This window comes from Durio zibethinus, chromosome 4 (genome assembly GCF_047325235.1).
Source record: "Durio zibethinus cultivar Kanyao isolate XHJ-2024 chromosome 4, ASM4732523v1, whole genome shotgun sequence".
NCBI lineage: Eukaryota > Viridiplantae > Streptophyta > Magnoliopsida > Malvales > Malvaceae > Durio > Durio zibethinus.
In genome coordinates, this window is record NC_143165.1 from 29415001 (window position 1) to 29427661 (window position 12661).

Sequence of the window (12661 nt, forward strand, 5' to 3'; positions counted from 1 at the left end):
TCACGATTCAGGATTTTTTAAAATTTTTTTAGGAGTCTTTGCCCAAAATTTGGTATATGTGATCCATATATTTTTGTTGGCATCCATAAAAAAATATTTAGCTAAAAAATTAAAGTGTAGAGGATCTTATGGCCATTTGAAAAAAGCATTCCCATTTCAGACACTTGAATGGCTACTGACTACGAACCCATAAAAGCTCATCTTTAAGGGGATGTGAGTTGTTGAGCTTCTTTAGGGGATATGGGGCTAATATAAGGGTTAAAGACTAGCACCCATCGCTTATCATGTGTGCACACTCCTCTAACCCCCTCTCCCAATCACCGAAACCCTTATTGTCGCTGGTCAAGTTCTTCGACGATGCTCTAACAATAGTGCCCTAGGCAAAATAATGTGGCACTAGCATATGCATCGTGGCCTAGAATTGAACTTTAGCCAAAGCCTCGACCATTATCGGTACATGCTAGCGCATGGTACGAGCACATGCCTTGACCATTATTAGCACAAACTGGCCTTCGGTACAGGTACTTACCTTAACCACCATTGGCACAAGCTGGCTTTTAGCATCGACACTTACCTCGACCACCATTGGCTTATGCTAGCCCTTGGTATGGGCACATACATTGATTAGCATCATCATAATTTAGACCTAAGGCAAGCACAATCCTCAATCAATATAAGTAAAAGATGACCCTAATTACCTCAAACACCATTGGCACGTGCTGGCCTTAGCTGCAGGCTTTTGTCACGAACACCATCAACACATTTTGGGCCTTGGTATGGGTACATGACTTAACTACCATCGGCACCTATAGACTCTTGGTGTGGGATATGCTTGTTTGAAAAAAGTCTCCCCACTTTAAATAGTTTAATGTCTATTACTAACATAGTTGTAAAACCTCTTATGCTCTTTAGAGGGTGATAGTCCGGACCCCATTCTTTTACCGACAAGGGGAGTAGGTGTGCATGATGGGCTTGTCATTGTGAACATCCATGGTAACATCCCTAGAGCAAAATTTAAGCCATGTGTCATAAGCTATGCATTTCTTATACTAAAACCACACATCTTATGGCACCAAGACTATTTATAGTCGAGGTTAACTTTTTACGAGTGCATTTATTCATGGACTAATCATTACCAATCCTTTAAGTTGCATATTTGGGAGCTCTTCTTGGCTCAGACCCCATAGGGTTGAATGCAATATTCCCAAACTCAATAGGGAGGAACCTAACTCCATCTCGATTTTTAGTCTACAAATCTCAAGGTGGCCTCAAGCACTCTTCCATGCCCATAAGCATCAAGGTCTCAAGCACTAACCCTCGAATTCCCATAGGGACATACAGCCCTGGTTCTTATAATATTATCTCATTCTAGCATAGTGAGAACCTAACACCATACATGTTCAAATCATCCTTAAACAGTTGTACTTAAAACCCAAAAGCACAATATAGATGCTGGTTAAAGCTAGCCCTAAGCCACACTAGGCTCATCTCATCACATAAAACTTCTATCTTAGGGTTTCAACCCTTAGCCTCATTCTAGGTTGCTCACATGCAAGATAGACACCTGACATTATGCCCGTCTTGCCTCAAGGAACTTGGGTGTGCTACCCACCCACAACACACCCAACCGATTGGCCACAAAGGTCTAGTAGTGTGCCTGCCTGCTAGCACTCTCATCCCTCAAGCTTGATGGTGCCTTTCCTACACAAACACCATCTTATGATCCTTGGTTGCTCATCGAACTGGCTCAAGAAAAAGAAACTAAGGGGCATAGCAAATGCTACTGTCTAACCTCATGATTCAATGCAAATATGCTATATGAGGCCCACTAGTCCCAACCATCATTGAGATTACCATTACTTAAGGAGACACCATGCCACACTCATTACCCAATATGCCCGCCCATTCAAACACCACATGTGCCTAGGAATAGCTCACTTTAGACTAGCCAAGCCCCTACTTGCTTACTAGCTAAATGAGTGGGGGAGAGTTGATACCAGTCATCCCCTTATAAAGAGAGTAAGAGCTTTCCCAGCCATCCTACCAAGAACTATAAAACTATATGAAATAGAGACACTTTTCTCTCTAGCCATCTCAAGGCCTTTCTTCAGCCAACTTTGGGCTTAGTGACTTTTCTCTTGGTCACTATGAGTCTTGGATTCTGCTCATTGTTATACTAACCCACTCGAAGATACCCACTCATGACTTTGACTGATAGCACCTGATTGGCTATAAGCTCCAAGGTACTCATACATTGGCCTACACTTGTCCCTTCCAACTTGGGACTAAGGCATACACTTTCTGTAAACTCTATCAACAACATGTTTTTGAGCTTACACTGTTCATGCACAATTATAAAACCATTATCCTAACCATAAGGCCTTATTTTCTACTTAACTTAGGGTTAATCATGGTAAGATTGAGGTACACCAGGGCTTGAATATGACATTGTGCATGCTTTCTGACTGTGTTATCTAGCAACTAGTTGCTTTAATGATCTGTAAGTACCAATGGCCTGATCGGTTAGCATGTATGTGGAAAAAAGGCTTAACTATGTTGATCTTAGGCCTATTTTTATGGTTAATGTTGCCCTAAACTTAGACCAAGTCCTTGAATCAGGCAATAGCTTTTTAAAATGGTGCAAGAAAAAGCTATAGTCATGAGCTTGGTTTGGCCAAGTCTCTTAAGTATTTGGTAGTCTCGTGGTCCCTTCTTATCAATCACAAAAATGCCTTAGCTTAGCCAAGCTCGTGCATGTAGTCGATGCTGCCACATGACCCTAGGAAGAAGTTTTTAAATCAAGCAACATCCTCATAGGGTGGTGATAGCAAAGTTTGGATATGCAATCTCAATCAGACCAAGCAATAGTGGTGTTATGCCATTATTGTCTGTTCAATGGCAAAGGCAGCCTCATGGCCCTTGCTTTCATTTTTCCCGTGCTAAGAAATTGTAACATGGCCTCATATATCATTTTCTCCTCTCGCTCATCTAGTAATCGATTAGGTGGGTTATGGATCAACGTGAGTGAATGCTACCACTTGTACATAATGAGCATATGAGTGGTGCTATGGTTATGCAAGTTAATAGGCTCCATGCTCGATCATCAAACTATCAACTCATTATCCTCTTCAATGACCACTTCATGTGCTTATCATACATTGGGGGCATAATTAAGATCCTATACTGTATACCTAAATTGATCGAAACCATATATCTTGCAATCCCCCATCCCTTTAATGTCCTTAGGGGTTACGAGTCAAACCTTAATCGTGCGCTATGTCCCAAGTGTGCCACCTAAACCCCTGTGGTGACATTAGTGCACTGGTGTTTGATCGTGCTCTCAGATGAAGAATGTTTTGTAGGTATGGGCTCTTGACCTTTGTTCATTCGATGTTATGCATTTTACATGTTTGACACACACGACGCTTGTGTTCTATGTCGACTTTCTTAACCACTCAGTTAGTGCATTGAGGCCTATGTGGTGCCAACTTCCTAAAAGACTGCTACCTAGATGATCCTGCTTGTAGTCATATGCTTGTCTCAAAGATTAAGCCATACATATGTAAGTATGAACTAATTTAGACTGTGAAACTATGAAACTGTGAACGGTTCATTAAATTAGTTATAGTTTGTTTGATGGTATCTATTAGTCAAATAACCATAGTAATTCTAGAGCTAAAATGTGTAACAAACCCTGACTTCTAGAAGAGATGCATTTATTAGATAAAAGGTCAATGTGAGCTTTGCTCGTTGCTCGATGATTCATGATAACTCGATAGGTTGCACGACCTTTGCACCAGCAGCACATCATTCAAATTTCTATCCTATCAGCTTTCAATGTTAGGATAGTGGCCTACTATAGTGGTGACGGGTTATAAAGAATTAAGGTTCAATTTCAGAGAGAGAGCCTAAAAATGGCTACCACATCTAACGAAGATAACAAATGCACAAATTACCTAATCTTGACATGGGGATGGAGTGATAATAAAAAATAATACTAAGCTCTATAAATCTAGTACTTAGAATGAGTATAATCAAATCCCTTAATTAGAATCCATTTAAGGGTAAGTCTAGCACCAGTAGCCATAGTAATTCCAACTCTAATAGTGCATACTTAAGTTGTTGTAGTTAAAAAGCTCATAATTAGAATTAGGGTTAAGTTATCTGGTCTGCCACACAATAAGCACCAGTCTAATCATCCTTATTACCGGTGATATGCTCTTGGCCTTAACTGGCTAGGTCATTCCTCTAGTGCTATAACTTTGAAAAAATTAGAGTGCTTAAAGCATGCTTATGCTTGTATACATTAGCATGGGACAACATCATAGGATTTCAATCATATGGGTTTGGCCTTTGAGATCGAAGTAATGATTAACAAAAACAATCAGGGGCATTCTTATTTTATAGTTAGAGGTGAAATTCTTAGATTTATGAAAGACGAACAATTACCAAAGCATTTACCAAGGATGTTTTCATTAATCAAGAATAAAAGTTGAGGGCTAGAAGATGATCAGATACCATCCTAGTCTCAATCATAAATAATGCTAACTAGAGATCAGTGAATGTTACTTTTAGGACTCCATTGGCACTTTATGAGAAATCAAAGTCTTTGGGTTCCAGGGTGAGTATGGTCATAACCCTAAAACTTAAAGGAATTGATGAAAGGGCACCATCAAGAGTAAAGCCTACAGCTTAATTTGGCTCAACATAAGGAAACTTACTAGATCCAGACATAGTAAGGATTGACAAACTAAGAGCTTTTTCTTGATTTTATAGGTGGTGGTGTATGGCTATTCTTAGTTAGTGGAGCAATTTGTCTGGTTAATTCTATTAATGAATGAGACCTCAACCTACTAACTAGCTATACAGAGGTGATCTTTTGTGGCTAGCTTCTTAGAAGGATTATATCCACTTAGACCAAGAAAGTTTAAGGCAATAACAGGTTTTTGATGTCCTTAGATGTTCTAGACCACATGCGCAATACACTAATGTATTCAATGAGTCTATAGCCTTGGTTGATAGGCTCGAGTAATCTTTAAAATTTCATCATAACAAGGATAAATCATTGCAATTATTGGTATTCAATGAGGAATTCCTAGAAAGTATGATCATCAACTCATGTTGACTATGTCCCTGCCCTTTACAAACACCACCCATCACTCTTACCAATTGAATTATTTGGAGAAGTGTTTGGATAGCAACAATGTGAATGGTTCGCTACATGCAACATCATGAGAATTCCACTAAACCTTATCATTTAGAGGAATGAGAAGTCATAACAAGGTATTCGTAGGTAAAACTACGAATGCGTTAACAAAACATCGATGGGGCAAGGGTGCTTCCATGCCTCGAGGCCTTTTCGACCCTTGGCAACATGATGGTCACTTCATTCCACCTTCAAGGCAAGCAAAATAATCAATATCACCACCCACAGTTAGAATGAAAAAAAGCGTGTGTACTATCACCATCTAGTTCATGGTGTATGCACGAGTGGCATCCTGACTCATTTTGCCGTAAAAAACCAAAATGACTATTAGGAATGGATATCTTGGCTCTTGCATTGATGGAGAACATAACAAAATGCAATACTTGGTGTGAATTGCAAAATCCTACGAACTATCGAGTCCTTTAATGCAAGTTGGGCCCAAAGCCATTAGGTTGAGGGCATACCTACCTGGGTGTCATTCATTGTTGCCCCCTTTAACCCCCTACCCATCAAGCTTTGGGTGAAGGGGTAGAGGATGGCCTTTTGTGATCTTGTCAGTCATGGTGGCCCAAAAATGAATCCTTAGCAACGAAATGTGGTGACCATCGATGGTAAAGCTCTTGACATGCCTTATCTCTGGTGATGTGCACTTATTGTTAAGTCAGAGCCTATCGGACCCCTGCATCACTCGATCAATGCTTGTATTGTGACCTCAGGTCAAGCGGGATTACCCATTGAGTTTAAGCATATCAATAAGTGGAGAAAAGGAAACTTATTAGGATTTCCCTAGTAATGGTGAGTGAACTAGGAAGAGCCTAATTTGGAGAAGAATTTATAGCCAATTAAAAAAAGCATCCCATTTCAAAACCTTAAATAGCTACTGGCTGTGAACTTGTAATAGCTCTTATGCTCTTTAAGATAATGCGACTTGTCAAGGTTCTTTGGGGGATAGGTGACCAATATAAAGGCCAAAGACTAGCATCCATCATACATTATGTGTGCACACACCCTAGCCCCCTTCCCTAATCATTAGAACCACTAATGCCATCGATCAGGTTCTCTGATGATGGTGCCCTAAGCAAAAAAATATGACAATAGCATATGCACAAGCCCATCATATGCATCATGGCCCAGAATCAAATTTCAACTAAGGCCTTATGCATGGTATGAGCATATGCCTCGACTATTATCGATACGAGCTGGCCTTTGGTATTGGCACTTGCCTCGACCACCATCAACACATGCCAATCCTTGGTACGGGCCCATGCTTTCACCAACATCGACATAATCTGGACCTGGTGCTACCATATGACTCAATCAACATTGATAAAAGATGGTCCTTGGTGTAGGTAGTTACCTCAAACACCATCGACACATGCTGGCCTTTGCTATAAGCACTTGCCTCAAACAATATTGGCACATGCTGGGCCTTGGTATGGGCACATGGCTCGACCACCATCGGCACCTGTAAACCTTTCGTGTGGGATATGTCTATTTGAAAAATCTATCCCTATTTCTGACACCTTAATGTTTACTACTAGTATATTTGTAAAATCTTTTATGCTCTTTAAGGAGTGGTTGTTTGGGCCCTCTTCTCCCCTCACAAAGGGAGTAGGAGTGTGTGATGGGCTTGTCATTGCGTATATCCATGGCAACATCCTTAGAGCAAAATCCAGGCTGTGCATGCCTTTTAGCCATATTGTCAAGCTATTGATTGCTCTAGTGACTTATAGGCACCATGACCTTGACCGACTAAGGTGTATATAGAAAAAGAGCTTGGCTATGTCAAGCTTAAGCCTATGCCTATGTCACAGACAAGGAGCTTAAGCCTAGCTATCATGCACCTTAGGTGAAAAACTACCATTCATATGCCTAAGTTAGCCTTTTCCTAAACTCTGTGCCATGCACTAATCGACTGTGTCATGTATTTATGCTAGAACTCAACTAACCTCTTGGGAGTTTAAAAGAAAGCTAAAAAGAAAATGATTTAAGGCAAAAGTAGTTTATTTACTTGATGGGGTATGTACACTTGCTTTTAGAACACAATCCCTATGTGTTCTCTACAAAGGCTCTCAAGATCTAAGTCTATAATGTTCACACTCTTGTTTCTTTATGTTGTCAATTATTGCTTATGTACAAATGAAAGGGAAGCTTTCTTATTTATACGTGAGCCCCCATGGTACTTGTAGTTATAATGAATCCAAGTGTGTAGCCATTAAGGGCCTTTTAGATAGTTCTAAGGTGCCCAGGCTCCAACAAGGTCAACTAAGGCTTTTCTAAAAATATGTTGGTTTTAGGCTCCCTATTGAACCCTTAGATTTGGAAAAGTTCAGGTGCTTCTAATGAGTGGCTATGCCTAGTGGGTTCTAGAGCCTTTTCTATTTGGGTACCACTCTACCTACAGCTAGGGTCTTCTAAAGGCTTTTTCGTCTAGCTGCTACAATGCTTGTCACTTTGCTCGCACCTGGCCCTTCTAAAATCTTCGATGCCCGCACACATGGCCTACCTCTAAGCTTTTCCAGACTCTTTTGTACTCATGCTCTTAGCCTACCTCCATGTTTTTCTAGACCCTTTCATACCCACAAGCCTAGCCTATCTCCAGGTAATTCTAGGCCTTTTTGTGCTTAACTATCGACATTACATCTTAGGGTGTTCTAGAACTTTCCAGTAAGTAGTCCTCATGCTTGGCACTGTATGGCTCAGTACGAGTGTACTCTTGCACTCTGGCCTTAGCCTTGGCCCACACACTTAGGCAAAGTTTGTGTCTTTAGGGCCTTCATTTAGATCTTTCTTGGTCTATTTTTTGTTCCATCTTGAGCAAGTCTCATCACACGACCCTTTTGGTTTCGGACTCAGGTGTGGTCTATAACATTCTCCCCCTCACTCATTCTAGTAACACCTTATTGGCAGGGGAATGTTGACCGTTCATCGCAGTGCACATTGGATCGATATTTATCTCTCATCCCAATGGTTCTTAGTACATAATCATGATCATCTTTTTCTCTTACTTTAATGTCAATGTGTCTGTTGCTGAACCTATTTCTTTCTAAATGTCACCCATTATGCACTCTAATGAGAAAAGTTTGGCTAATCTCTTTGGTTTGACTAGTGGCTTTCCGTGGCCACACTTTCTTGATCCTTTTTGTTTGGCTGGTGTCTTTTCATGGCCACACCATTATCGCCTTCATCGAGAGCTTGAAAGGTCCACTTCTCTTGACTTAACTGAATAGCACCTAGCTTTATCATTCTCATAAAGTCTTCAAAGTGCTGATGGTTACCATTATTCTTACCATTGGACTCCTTATAAGTCTTCACAATGGCTATGAGTTTCTTTTATTGTGGGCAATCCTTAGGCCTATGTGATCCCAAATGCAAGAAGTAGCTAAAGGTAATGGCATTCTTACCTTTGTTCTTGTTAGGCTCCTCGACCTTTGCCTTACAATGTTGGGGCTTCACCTTAGCCTTATCATCTTATGAAGAGCGATTACTTTTGTCTCCCCCACTCAAGCTACTATCTTTAGGCTCAAGAGACTTAGTGTGCTCATACTTGACCAATGCTTCGTCAATCACAATTTCCTGACTCAAGTCTTGGGCCTTATGCCACTTCAACTTGATTCTTGTCCACAGCTTTAATCCATCGAGAAAGTAGAACAAGGCTTCTTGCTCGCCCATGCTGGGAAGCATAAGTGATAGTTTCAAGAACTCCCGACAATAGTTTCAAACTTTTCCCTTTTAAGTGAGCTAATAAAGCTTTGCCTGAGCTTCTTCTTTTGTATACTTCAACTTAAAGTATCTTGTTAGTTCCCTTACAAACTGATCCCATATGGTGATTGTAGTCTCCCCTCGTTGCATGCTACCACACTTTTAATGCCACTATAACAAGGCCATATTAGATAAGTACATGGTAGCGGTGCTTACCTTGGCTTCCTCCGCTACACCAACCACTTGAAAGTACTACTCCATGCCCCACATGAAGTTGTCAACTTCTTTGGCTGAGCAACTTCCCATGAAATGCTTTAGCTTGAGCATCTCCACCCTAGGTGCCAAACCCTCATTTACAACCATGGCAACTTGAAACTCAACAAACTCCTGTCAAAGTTGCTCTAGTTTTTCTCATAAGGCTACCACCTTAGCCTCTAAAGCTTCATTATGCTATGTGAGCACTTCCATCTCTTGGGTCAAGGCATTGTGCATCTCTTCTTGAAGCTCTTATTATATTAAGTCTAACTCTTAGTTGTGATCCTCGGTGTCCTTGAATCAATCCCTTAAATCTCCCATGGCTAACTCAGATTTTGCCAACTGAGAGTCTATGGATGACTATAGATCCTTTGAACTAGCTCCTTCGCCCTTGGCCATAGATAGGCAACCTTTTTACACCTCACTCATGCACTCCACTTGAAGGTCGCTGGCCATGCTTTTGCATGCACACCATAACCATGAAACTCAAACTAGGGATTTTCCTATAATTTTCTTAAGAGCACTCAAGTGTCTTTGTGTCTTACTTTCAGCACTGATAACTAACAATCGCCCACACAATGCTTCCTACTGTAAGTCAACAACATAACCGGCATATGAGTATACAAGCTGTACATGCCCTTAGACTAACACTAATATTGATTGTTGCCAAGGTTTGAAACAAATCACAATCGTAACTTGCTTTAATACCAACTTTAGTTGGAACTGGCTCTGATACCAACTCTAGTTGAAATATGGGACTTGTGGATTATAGGCCTACCATGCTTCTACTGAGTACTTACACTTAGTGGGTTCCAGAGTCTTCTCTATCTAGGCACCACTCTATCTATAACTAGGGTCTTTTAGAGGCTTCTTCATCTGGGCGCTACAGTGCTTGTCACTTTGCCCGTGCCTGGCCTTTCTGGAACATTTAGTGCCTACGTACCTAGCTTGCCTCTAGGATTCTCTAGACTTTTCTATGCCCGGGTGCGTAGCCTACCTCTAGGCTTCTTTAGACTCTTTCATGTTGGTGCACTTGGCCTATCTCCAGGTGATTCTAAACCCTGTTATGCCTAACTGCCTGTGCCACATCCTAGGGTATCTTAAAACCTTGCAGCAAGCAATCCTCATGCCTGGCACCATGCATCTTACTATGAGTTTACTCCTGTACTTCGACCTTGGCCTTGGCCTGCACACTTGGTAAAGTTTGTGCCTTTACAACCTCAATTCTAATATTTCCTAGTCTATTACCCATACTGTCTCGAGCAAGTCTTGTCACACAACCCTTTTGGTTTTGGACTCATGCACAGTTCATGACACCTATGACTAATGCTACCCCCAGACCCCAGACTAAGTCCCTAAATTAGGCTATGGCTCCCTATGGTGGTGCAAGCAAAAGCTATGGTCATGGGCTTGGTCTAGCCAAGTCTTTCAAGAATATAGCAATCTTGCGGTCCCTTTTCATCGACCAAAAAATTACCTTAGCCTAGCCAAGCTCGTGTATACAGTCCATGTTGTCCAAGACCCTAGGAATAAGTCCTTGAATTGGGCAATGTCCCCTTTAGGTGGTGATAGTGAAGTTTGCATGTGCAATCTCAGCCATACCAAGTATTGGTGGTGTCAGGCCATTATTGCCTGTTGGATGGCAGGGGTAGTCTTGTGGCCTTTGCTTATGTTTTTCTTATGCCAAGCAATTGTGGTGTGGCCTCGTATGTCATTTTTTTTGCTCGCTTATCTAGTAATCGATTGGGTGGGTTGTGGACTAGTGTGCATGAAAGCTACCACTTGTACATAATGGGCACACAAGTTGTGCTATGGTTATGCATATTGGCAGGCTCCATGCTCAATGCATCGAACTATTAACCTGTCATCCTTTTCAATCTCCCCCTATATGGTCATCCTTTTCAATCTCTCCCCATATAGGCACAATTGGGATCCTGTGCTATATACTTTAATCAATGGAAACTGGATGTCTTGCCATCCCTTATCTATATTGTGTCCTTAGTGGCTACGGGTTGGACTTCAATCATGCCTCATGTCCCAAGTGTGCCATCTAAACCCCCATGATTGTATTGGTGCACTAGTGTTCAATCATGCTCTCAGATGCATAACATTTTATGGGCATGGGCTCTCGGCCTTTGTTTGTCTGATGCTATCCATTTTACATGCTCAACATGCATGATGCTTGTGCTTCGTGTTGGCTCTCTCTGCCACTTGGTCAGTGCATTATGCCCTATACAATGCCAACATCCTAAAGGGATGCTACCTGGTTGATCTTGCTAGTAATGATATGCTTATCTCAAAGATTAAGCCATGCATGTGTAAGTATGAACTAATTCAAATTGTGAAAATATGAATGGCTCATTAAATCAGTTATAGTTTGTTTGATGCTATCTACTACTTAGATAACCATAATAATTCTAGAGCTAATATGTGCAACAAACCCTGACTTTTAAAAGGGATGCATTTATTAGATAAAAGGTCGATGTGAGTTTTCCATGTTGCTTTGATGATTCATGATAACTCAACGGTTCGTAAGGTTTTTATGCTGGCAATACATCATTTAAATTTTTGCCCTATCAACTTTTGATATTAGGATAGTGGCCTACTATGATGGTGATAGGTAACAGAGAATTAGGGTTTGATTTTAGAAAGGGAGCTTAAGAAATAGCTAACACATCCAAGGAAAGCAATAGGCACGTAAATTACCCAATCCTAACATGGAGAGATAGTAATAATAAATAACAATATCAGGCTTTATGAGTCTAGTAATTAGAATATGTACAATCTAAATCCTTTAATAAAGATCCATTGGAAGGTAAGTCTGGTGCTAGTAGCCATGGTAATTCCAGCTCCAATAGTTTATATTTAAGTTGTTGCAATTAAAAAGCTTGTAGTTAAAACTAGGGTTGGGCCATTCAATCTATCTCACGGTGAGCACCGATCTATTTATCCTTACTATCGGGGATGCACTCCAAGCCTTAACTGGCCAAGTCATTCCTCTGGTACTGTTACTTTGAAAAAATTAAAGTACTCAAAGTAAGCCTACATTTGTATACATTAGCATAGGATAATATCATAGGATTTCAGTCCTATTGTGTTGGCATTCAGGATTAAAGTAATGATTAACAGGGACAATCGAGGGCATTCATATTTCATAGTCAGAGGTGAAATTCTTGGATTTATGAAAGACAAACAAATGTGAAAACATTTGCCAAAAATGTTTTCATTAATTAAGAATGAAAGTTAAGGGCTCGAAAACTATTAGATATAGTCCTAGTCTCAACCATAAATAATGACAACCAGGGATCAATGGATATTACTTTTAGGACTTTGCTGGCACTTTATGAGAAATCAAAGTCTTTGGGTTTTAGGGGGTATGGTCGTACGACTGAAACTTAATAGAATTGATGAAAGGGCACCACCAGGAGTGGAGCTTGTAGCTTAATTTGACTCAATACGAGGAAACTTACTAGGTCTAAACATAGTAAAGATTGACAA

General features: G+C 40.6%; 3 pseudogenes; all 3 read left to right on the forward strand.

Annotated features, from left to right (window-relative positions):
• The first annotated feature begins 3504 nt into the window (after positions 1–3504).
• LOC149519309 (18S ribosomal RNA) lies at positions 3505–5316 on the forward strand (annotated as a pseudogene).
• Positions 5317–5528: 212 nt separating this feature from the next.
• On the forward strand, positions 5529–5684 carry LOC149519310 (5.8S ribosomal RNA; annotated as a pseudogene).
• A 5742-nt stretch (positions 5685–11426) lies between these two features.
• On the forward strand, positions 11427–12533 carry LOC149519311 (18S ribosomal RNA; annotated as a pseudogene).
• The last annotated feature ends 128 nt before the right edge of the window (positions 12534–12661 follow it).